We start from the raw sequence: 13,150 nt of genomic DNA on the forward strand, positions 1-13,150 counted from the left end.
GTAATGCTACATAACGTAATACGTTATACGGTAACAGTACATAGCGTTATACGATATAACGTAGTGCTACATAACGTTATACGTTATAACGTAATAGTATACAACGTTATACGTTATAACTTAATGCTACATAACGTTATACGTTATAATGTAATAGTATACAACGTTATACGTTATAACGTAATGCTATCTAACGTTATACGTTATAACGTAATAGTATACAACGTTATACGTTATAACGTAATGCTACATATCGTTATACGTTATAACGTAATAGTATACAACGTTATACGTTATAACGTAATGCTACATAACGTTATACGTTATAACGTAATAGTATACAACGTTATACGTTATAACGTAATGCTACATAACATTATACGTTATAAGGTTATAGTATACAACGTTATATATTATAGCATAATGCTACATAACGTTATACGTTATAACGTAATGCTACATAACGTTATACGTTATAAGGTAGTAGTATACTACGTTATACGTTATAACGTAATGCTACATAACGTTATACGTTATAACGTACTAGTATACAACGTTATACATTATAGCGTAATGCTACATAACGTTATACGTTATAACGTAATAGTATACAACGTTAAACGTTATAACGTAATGCTACATAACGTTATACGTTATAACGTAATAGTATACAACGTTATACATTATAGCGTAATGCTACATAACGTTATACGTTATAACGTAATAGTATACAACGTTATACGTTATAACGTAATGCTACATATCGTTATACGTTATAACGTAATAGTATACAACGTTATACGTTATAGCGTAATGCTAAATAACGTTATACGTTATAAGGTAATAGTATACAACGTATAACGTTATAAGGTAACAATATATAAGGATATACGTTATAACGTAATGCTACATAACGTTATACGTTATAACGTAATAGTATACAACGTTATACGTTATAACGTAATGCTACATAACGTTATACGTTATAACGTAATAGTATACAACGAAATACGTTATAACGTAATGCTACATAACGTTATACGTTATAAGGTAATAGTATATAACGTTATACGTTATAGCGTAATGCTACACAACGTTATACGTTATAAGGTAATAGTATATAACGTTATACGTTATAACCTAATGCTACATAACGTTATACGTTATAAGGTAATAGTATACAACGTTATACGTTATAACGTAGTGCTACATAACGTTATACGTTATAACGTGGTGCTACATAACGTTAGACGTTATAACGTCGTGCTACATTACGTTATACGTTATAACGTAACAGTATACAACGTTATACGTTATAACGTAATGCTACATAACGTAATACGTTATAACGTAATACTATACAACGTTATACGTTATAACGTAATGCTACATAACGATATACGTTATAAGGTAATAGTATATAACGTTATACGTTATAACGTAATGCTACATAACGTTATACGTTATAACGTAATGCTCCATAACGTTATACGTTATAGCGTAATAGTATACGACGTTATACGTTATAGCGTAATGCTACATAACGTTATACGTTATAAGGTAATAGTATACCACGTTATACGTTATAAAGTAATGCTACATAACGTTATACGTTATAACGTGGTGCTACATAACGTTATACGTTATAACGTAATAGTATACAACGTTATACGTTATAACGTAATGCTACATAACGTTATACGTTATAAGGTAATAGTATACCACGTTATACGTTATAACGTAATGCTACATAACGTTATACGTTATAACGTAATAGTATATAACGTTATACGATATAACGTAGTGCAACATAACGTTATACGTTATAACGTGGTGCTACATAACGTTATACGTTATAACGTAATAGTATACAACGTTATACGTTATAACGTAATGCTACATAACGTTATACGTTATAACGTAATAGTATACAACGTTATACGTTATAACGTAATGCTACATAACGATATACGTTATAAGGTAATAGTATATAACGTTATACGTTATAACGTAATGCTACATAACGTTATACGTTATAACGTAATGCTCCGTAACGTTATACGTTATAGCGTAATAGTATACGACGTTATATGTTATAGCGTAATGCTACATAACGTTATACGTTATAAGGTAATAGTATACCACGTTATACGTTATAACGTAATGCTACATAACGTTATACGTTATAACGTGGTGCTACATAACGTTATACGTTATAACGTCGTGCAACATTACGTTATACGTTATAACGTAGTGCTACATAACGTTATACGTCATAACGTAATAGTATACAACGTTATACGTTATAACGTAATGCTACATAACGATATACGTTATAAGGTAATAGTATATAACGTTATACGTTATAACGTAATGCTACATAACGTTATACATTATAACGTAATGCTCCATAACGTTATACGTTATAGCGTAATAGTATACGACGTTATATGTTATAGCGTAATGCTACATAACGTTATACGCTATAGCGTAATGCTACATAACGTTATACGTTATAAGGTAATAGTATATAACGGTATACGTTATAACGTAATGCTACATAACGTTATACGTTATAAGGTACTAGTATACAACGTTATACGTTATAACATAGTGCTACATAACGTTATACGTTATAACGTAATAGTATACAACGTTATACGTTCTAACGTAATGCTACATAACGTTATACGCTATAAGGTAATAGTATATAACGTATAACGCTATAAGGTAACAATATATAACGAAATACGTTATAACGTAATGCTACATAACGTTATACGTTATAAGGTAAGCGTATATAACGTTATACGTTATGGCGTAATGCTACATAACATTATACGTTATAAGGTAATAGTATATAACGTTACACGTTATAACGTAGTGCTACATAACGTTATACGTTATAACGTAATAGTATAAAACGTTATAGGTTATAACGTAGTGCTACATATCGTCATACGTTATAAGGTAATAGTATATAACGTATAACGTTATATGGTAACAATATATAACGATATACGTTATAACGTAATGCTACATAACGTTATACGTTATAAGGTAACAGTATATAACGTTATACGTTAGAACGTAATGCTACATAACGTTATACGATATAAGGTAATAGTATATAACGATATACGCTATACCGTAGTGCTACATAACGTTATACGTTATAAGGTAAGAGTATATAACGTTATACGTTATTACGTAATGCTACATAACGTTGTACGTTATAAGGTAATAGTATATAACGTTATACGTTATAACGTAGTGCTACATAACGTTATACGTTATAACGTAATAGTATACCACGTTATACGTTATAACGTAATGCTACATAACGTTATACGTTATAACGTAATAGTATACAACGTTATACGTTATAACGTAATGCTACATAACGTTATACGTTATAACGTAATAGTATACAACGTTATACGTTATAACCTAATGCTACATAACGTTATACGTTATAAGGTAATAGTATACAACGTATAACGTTATAAGGTAACAATATATAAGGATATACGTTATAACGTAATGCTACATAACGTTATACGTTATAACGTAATAGTATACAACGAAATACGTTATAACGTAATGCTACATAACGTTATACGTTATAAGGTACTAGTATACAACGTTATACGTTATAACATAGTGCTACATAACGTTATACGTTATAACGTAATAGTATACAACGTTATACGTTCTAACGTAATGCTACATAACGTTATACGTTATAAGGTAATAGTATATAACGGTATACGTTATAACGTAATGCTACATAACGTTATACGTTATAGCGTAATAGTATACGACGTTATATGTTATAGCGTAATGCTAGATAACGTTATACGCTATAGCGTAATGCTACATAACGTTATACGTTATAAGGTAATAGTATATAACGGTATACGTTATAACGTAATGCTACATAACGTTATACGTTATAAGGTACTAGTATACAACGTTATACGTTATAACATAGTGCTACATAACGTTATACGTTATAACGTAATAGTATACAACGTTATACGTTCTAACGTAATGCTACATAACGTTATACGCTATAAGGTAATAGTATATAACGTATAACGCTATAAGGTAACAATATATAACGAAATACGTTATAACGTAATGCTACATAACGTTATACGTTATAAGGTAAGCGTATATAACGTTATACGTTATGGCGTAATGCTACATAACATTATACGTTATAAGGTAATAGTATATAACGTTACACGTTATAACGTAGTGCTACATAACGTTATACGTTATAACGTAATAGTATAAAACGTTATAGGTTATAACGTAGTGCTACATATCGTCATACGTTATAAGGTAATAGTATATAACGTATAACGTTATATGGTAACAATATATAACGATATACGTTATAACGTAATGCTACATAACGTTATACGTTATAAGGTAACAGTATATAACGTTATACGTTAGAACGTAATGCTACATAACGTTATACGATATAAGGTAATAGTATATAACGATATACGCTATACCGTAGTGCTACATAACGTTATACGTTATAAGGTAAGAGTATATAACGTTATACGTTATTACGTAATGCTACATAACGTTGTACGTTATAAGGTAATAGTATATAACGTTATACGTTATAACGTAGTGCTACATAACGTTATACGTTATAACGTAATAGTATAGAACGTTATACGTTATAACGTAATGCTACATAACGTTATACGTTATAACGTAATAGTATACAACGTTATACGTTATAACGTAATGCTACATAACGTTATACGTTATAACGTAATAGTATACAACGTTATACGTTATAACGTAACGCTACATAACGTTATACGTTATAAGGTAATAGTATACCACGTTATACGTTATAACGTAATGCTACATAACGTTATACGTTATAACGTAATAGTATACAACGTTATACGTTATAACGTAATGCTACATAACGTTATACGTTATAACGTAATAGTATACAACGTTATACGTTATAACCTAATGCTACATAACGTTATACGTTATAAGGTAATAGTATACAACGTATAACGTTATAAGGTAACAATATATAAGGATATACGTTATAACGTAATGCTACATAACGTTATACGTTATAACGTAATAGTATACAACGAAATACGTTATAACGTAATGCTACATAACGTTATACGTTATAAGGTAATAGTATATAACGTTATACGTTATAGCGTAATGCTACATAACGTTATACGATATAAGGTAATAGTATATAACGTTATACGTTATAACGTAATGCTACATAACGTAATACGTTATACGGTAACAGTACATAGCGTTATACGATATAACGTAGTGCTACATAACGTTATACGTTATAACGTAATAGTATACAACGTTATACGTTATAACTTAATGCTACATAACGTTATACGTTATAATGTAATAGTATACAACGTTATACGTTATAACGTAATGCTATCTAACGTTATACGTTATAACGTAATAGTATACAACGTTATACGTTATAACGTAATGCTACATATCGTTATACGTTATAACGTAATAGTATACAACGTTATACGTTATAACGTAATGCTACATAACGTTATACGTTATAACGTAATAGTATACAACGTTATACGTTATAACGTAATGCTACATAACATTATACGTTATAAGGTTATAGTATACAACGTTATATATTATAGCATAATGCTACATAACGTTATACGTTATAACGTAATGCTACATAACGTTATACGTTATAAGGTAGTAGTATACTACGTTATACGTTATAACGTAATGCTACATAACGTTATACGTTATAACGTACTAGTATACAACGTTATACATTATAGCGTAATGCTACATAACGTTATACGTTATAACGTAATAGTATACAACGTTAAACGTTATAACGTAATGCTACATAACGTTATACGTTATAACGTAATAGTATACAACGTTATACATTATAGCGTAATGCTACATAACGTTATACGTTATAACGTAATAGTATACAACGTTATACGTTATAACGTAATGCTACATATCGTTATACGTTATAACGTAATAGTATACAACGTTATACGTTATAGCGTAATGCTAAATAACGTTATACGTTATAAGGTAATAGTATACAACGTATAACGTTATAAGGTAACAATATATAAGGATATACGTTATAACGTAATGCTACATAACGTTATACGTTATAACGTAATAGTATACAACGTTATACGTTATAACGTAATGCTACATAACGTTATACGTTATAACGTAATAGTATACAACGAAATACGTTATAACGTAATGCTACATAACGTTATACGTTATAAGGTAATAGTATATAACGTTATACGTTATAGCGTAATGCTACACAACGTTATACGTTATAAGGTAATAGTATATAACGTTATACGTTATAACCTAATGCTACATAACGTTATACGTTATAAGGTAATAGTATACAACGTTATACGTTATAACGTAGTGCTACATAACGTTATACGTTATAACGTGGTGCTACATAACGTTAGACGTTATAACGTCGTGCTACATTACGTTATACGTTATAACGTAATAGTATACAACGTTATACGTTATAACGTAATGCTACATAACGTAATACGTTATAACGTAATACTATACAACGTTATACGTTATAACGTAATGCTACATAACGATATACGTTATAAGGTAATAGTATATAACGTTATACGTTATAACGTAATGCTACATAACGTTATACGTTATAACGTAATGCTCCATAACGTTATACGTTATAGCGTAATAGTATACGACGTTATACGTTATAGCGTAATGCTACATAACGTTATACGTTATAAGGTAATAGTATACCACGTTATACGTTATAAAGTAATGCTACATAACGTTATACGTTATAACGTGGTGCTACATAACGTTATACGTTATAACGTAATAGTATACAACGTTATACGTTATAACGTAATGCTACATAACGTTATACGTTATAAGGTAATAGTATACCACGTTATACGTTATAACGTAATGCTACATAACGTTATACGTTATAACGTAATAGTATATAACGTTATACGATATAACGTAGTGCAACATAACGTTATACGTTATACCGTGGTGCTACATAACGTTATACGTTATAACGTAATAGTATACAACGTTATACGTTATAACGTAATGCTACATAACGTTATACGTTATAACGTAATAGTATACAACGTTATACGTTATAACGTAATGCTACATAACGATATACGTTATAAGGTAATAGTATATAACGTTATACGTTATAACGTAATGCTACATAACGTTATACGTTATAACGTAATGCTCCATAACGTTATACGTTATAGCGTAATAGTATACGACGTTATATGTTATAGCGTAATGCTACATAACGTTATACGTTATAAGGTAATAGTATACCACGTTATACGTTATAACGTAATGCTACATAACGTTATACGTTATAACGTGGTGCTACATAACGTTATACGTTATAACGTCGTGCAACATTACGTTATACGTTATAACGTAGTGCTACATAACGTTATACGTCATAACGTAATAGTATACAACGTTATACGTTATAACGTAATGCTACATAACGATATACGTTATAAGGTAATAGTATACAACGTATAACGTTATAAGGTAACAATATATAAGGATATACGTTATAACGTAATGCTACATAACGTTATACGTTATAACGTAATAGAATACAACGAAATACGTTATAACGTAATGCTACATAACGTTATACGTTATAAGGTAATAGTATATAACGTTATACGTTATAGCGTAATGCTACATAACGTTATACGATATAAGGTAATAGTATATAACGTTATACGTTATAACGTAATGCTACATAACGTAATACGTTATACGGTAACAGTACATAGCGTTATACGATATAACGTAGTGCTACATAACGTTATACGTTATAACGTAATAGTATACAACGTTATACGTTATAACTTAATGCTACATAACGTTATACGTTATAATGTAATAGTATACAACGTTATACGTTATAACGTAATGCTATCTAACGTTATACGTTATAACGTAATAGTATACAACGTTATACGTTATAACGTAATGCTACATATCGTTATACGTTATAACGTAATAGTATACAACGTTATACGTTATAACGTAATGCTACATAACGTTATACGTTATAACGTAATAGTATACAACGTTATACGTTATAACGTAATGCTACATAACATTATACGTTATAAGGTTATAGTATACAACGTTATATATTATAGCATAATGCTACATAACGTTATACGTTATAACGTAATGCTACATAACGTTATACGTTATAAGGTAGTAGTATACTACGTTATACGTTATAACGTAATGCTACATAACGTTATACGTTATAACGTACTAGTATACAACGTTATACATTATAGCGTAATGCTACATAACGTTATACGTTATAACGTAATAGTATACAACGTTAAACGTTATAACGTAATGCTACATAACGTTATACGTTATAACGTAATAGTATACAACGTTATATATTATAGCGTAATGCTACATAACGTTATACGTTATAACGTAATAGTATACAACGTTATACGTTATAACGTAATGCTACATATCGTTATACGTTATAACGTAATAGTATACAACGTTATACGTTATAGCGTAATGCTAAATAACGTTATACGTTATAAGGTAATAGTATACAACGTATAACGTTATAAGGTAACAATATATAAGGATATACGTTATAACGTAATGCTACATAACGTTATACGTTATAACGTAATAGTATACAACGTTATACGTTATAACGTAATGCTACATAACGTTATACGTTATAACGTAATAGTATACAACGAAATACGTTATAACGTAATGCTACATAACGTTATACGTTATAAGGTAATAGTATATAACGTTATACGTTATAGCGTAATGCTACACAACGTTATACGTTATAAGGTAATAGTATATAACGTTATACGTTATAACCTAATGCTACATAACGTTATACGTTATAAGGTAATAGTATACAACGTTATACGTTATAACGTAGTGCTACATAACGTTATACGTTATAACGTGGTGCTACATAACGTTAGACGTTATAACGTCGTGCTACATTACGTTATACGTTATAACGTAACAGTATACAACGTTATACGTTATAACGTAATGCTACATAACGTAATACGTTATAACGTAATACTATACAACGTTATACGTTATAACGTAATGCTACATAACGATATACGTTATAAGGTAATAGTATATAACGTTATACGTTATAACGTAATGCTACATAACGTTATACGTTATAACGTAATGCTCCATAACGTTATACGTTATAGCGTAATAGTATACGACGTTATACGTTATAGCGTAATGCTACATAACGTTATACGTTATAAGGTAATAGTATACCACGTTATACGTTATAAAGTAATGCTACATAACGTTATACGTTATAACGTGGTGCTACATAACGTTATACGTTATAACGTAATAGTATACAACGTTATACGTTATAACGCAATGCTACATAACGTTATACGTTATAAGGTAATAGTATACCACGTTATACGTTATAACGTAATGCTACATAACGTTATACGTTATAACGTGGTGCTACATAACGTTATACGTTATAACGTCGTGCAACATTACGTTATACGTTATAACGTAGTGCTACATAACGTTATACGTCATAACGTAATAGTATACAACGTTATACGTTATAACGTAATGCTACATAACGATATACGTTATAAGGTAATAGTATATAACGTTATACGTTATAACGTAATGCTACATAACGTTATACATTATAACGTAATGCTCCATAACGATATACGTTATAGCGTAATAGTATACGACGTTATATGTTATAGCGTAATGCTACATAACGTTATACGCTATAGCGTAATGCTACATAACGTTATACGTTATAAGGTAATAGTATATAACGGTATACGTTATAACGTAATGCTACATAACGTTATACGTTATAAGGTACTAGTATACAACGTTATACGTTATAACATAGTGCTACATAACGTTATACGTTATAACGTAATAGTATACAACGTTATACGTTCTAACGTAATGCTACATAACGTTATACGCTATAAGGTAATAGTATATAACGTATAACGCTATAAGGTAACAATATATAACGAAATACGTTATAACGTAATGCTACATAACGTTATACGTTATAAGGTAAGCGTATATAACGTTATACGTTATGGCGTAATGCTACATAACATTATACGTTATAAGGTAATAGTATATAACGTTACACGTTATAACGTAGTGCTACATAACGTTATACGTTATAACGTAATAGTATAAAACGTTATAGGTTATAACGTAGTGCTACATATCGTCATACGTTATAAGGTAATAGTATATAACGTATAACGTTATATGGTAACAATATATAACGATATACGTTATAACGTAATGCTACATAACGTTATACGTTATAAGGTAACAGTATATAACGTTATACGTTAGAACGTAATGCTACATAACGTTATACGATATAAGGTAATAGTATATAACGATATACGCTATACCGTAGTGCTACATAACGTTATACGTTATAAGGTAAGAGTATATAACGTTATACGTTATTACGTAATGCTACATAACGTTGTACGTTATAAGGTAATAGTATATAACGTTATACGTTATAACGTAGTGCTACATAACGTTATACGTTATAACGTAATAGTATAGAACGTTATACGTTATAACGTAATGCTACATAACGTTATACGTTATAACGTAATAGTATACAACGTTATACGTTATAACGTAATGCTACATAACGTTATACGTTATAACGTAATAGTATACAACGTTATACGTTATAACGTAACGCTACATAACGTTATACGTTATAAGGTAATAGTATACCACGTTATACGTTATAACGTAATGCTACATAACGTTATACGTTATAACGTAATAGTATACAACGTTATACGTTATAACGTAATGCTACATAACGTTATACGTTATAACGTAATAGTATACAACGTTATACGTTATAACCTAATGCTACATAACGTTATACGTTATAAGGTAATAGTATACAACGTATAACGTTATAAGGTAACAATATATAAGGATATACGTTATAACGTAATGCTACATAACGTTATACGTTATAACGTAATAGTATACAACGAAATACGTTATAACGTAATGCTACATAACGTTATACGTTATAAGGTACTAGTATACAACGTTATACGTTATAACATAGTGCTACATAACGTTATACGTTATAACGTAATAGTATACAACGTTATACGTTCTAACGTAATGCTACATAACGTTATACGTTATAAGGTAATAGTATATAACGGTATACGTTATAACGTAATGCTACATAACGTTATACGTTATAGCGTAATAGTATACGACGTTATATGTTATAGCGTAATGCTAGATAACGTTATACGCTATAGCGTAATGCTACATAACGTTATACGTTATAAGGTAATAGTATATAACGGTATACGTTATAACGTAATGCTACATAACGTTATACGTTATAAGGTACTAGTATACAACGTTATACGTTATAACATAGTGCTACATAACGTTATACGTTATAACGTAATAGTATACAACGTTATACGTTCTAACGTAATGCTACATAACGTTATACGCTATAAGGTAATAGTATATAACGTATAACGCTATAAGGTAACAATATATAACGAAATACGTTATAACGTAATGCTTCATAACGTTATACGTTATAAGGTAAGCGTATATAACGTTATACGTTATGGCGTAATGCTACATAACATTATACGTTATAAGGTAATAGTATATAACGTTACACGTTATAACGTAGTGCTACATAACGTTATACGTTATAACGTAATAGTATAAAACGTTATAGGTTATAACGTAGTGCTACATATCGTCATACGTTATAAGGTAATAGTATATAACGTATAACGTTATATGGTAACAATATATAACGATATACGTTATAACGTAATGCTACATAACGTTATACGTTATAAGGTAACAGTATATAACGTTATACGTTAGAACGTAATGCTACATAACGTTATACGATATAAGGTAATAGTATATAACGATATACGCTATACCGTAGTGCTACATAACGTTATACGTTATAAGGTAAGAGTATATAACGTTATACGTTATTACGTAATGCTACATAACGTTGTACGTTATAAGGTAATAGTATATAACGTTATACGTTATAACGTAGTGCTACATAACGTTATACGTTATAACGTAATAGTATAGAACGTTATACGTTATAACGTAATGCTACATAACGTTATACGTTATAACGTAATAGTATACAACGTTATACGTTATAACGTAATGCTACATAACGTTATACGTTATAACGTAATAGTATACAACGTTATACGTTATAACGTAACGCTACATAACGTTATACGTTATAAGGTAATAGTATACCACGTTATACGTTATAACGTAATGCTACATAACGTTATACGTTATAACGTAATAGTATACAACGTTATACGTTATAACGTAATGCTACATAACGTTATACGTTATAACGTAATAGTATACAACGTTATACGTTATAACCTAATGCTACATAACGTTATACGTTATAAGGTAATAGTATACAACGTATAACGTTATAAGGTAACAATATATAAGGATATACGTTATAACGTAATGCTACATAACGTTATACGTTATAACGTAATAGTATACAACGAAATACGTTATAACGTAATGCTACATAACGTTATACGTTATAAGGTAATAGTATATAACGTTATACGTTATAGCGTAATGCTACATAACGTTATACGATATAAGGTAATAGTATATAACGTTATACGTTATAACGTAATGCTACATAACGTAATACGTTATACGGTAACAGTACATAGCGTTATACGATATAACGTAGTGCTACATAACGTTATACGTTATAACGTAATAGTATACAACGTTATACGTTATAACTTAATGCTACATAACGTTATACGTTATAATGTAATAGTATACAACGTTATACGTTATAACGTAATGCTATCTAACGTTATACGTTATAACGTAATAGTATACAACGTTATACGTTATAACGTAATGCTAC

The sequence above is a fragment of the Bombus fervidus genome, chromosome 6 (genome assembly GCF_041682495.2).
Source record: "Bombus fervidus isolate BK054 chromosome 6, iyBomFerv1, whole genome shotgun sequence".
NCBI lineage: Eukaryota > Metazoa > Arthropoda > Insecta > Hymenoptera > Apidae > Bombus > Bombus fervidus.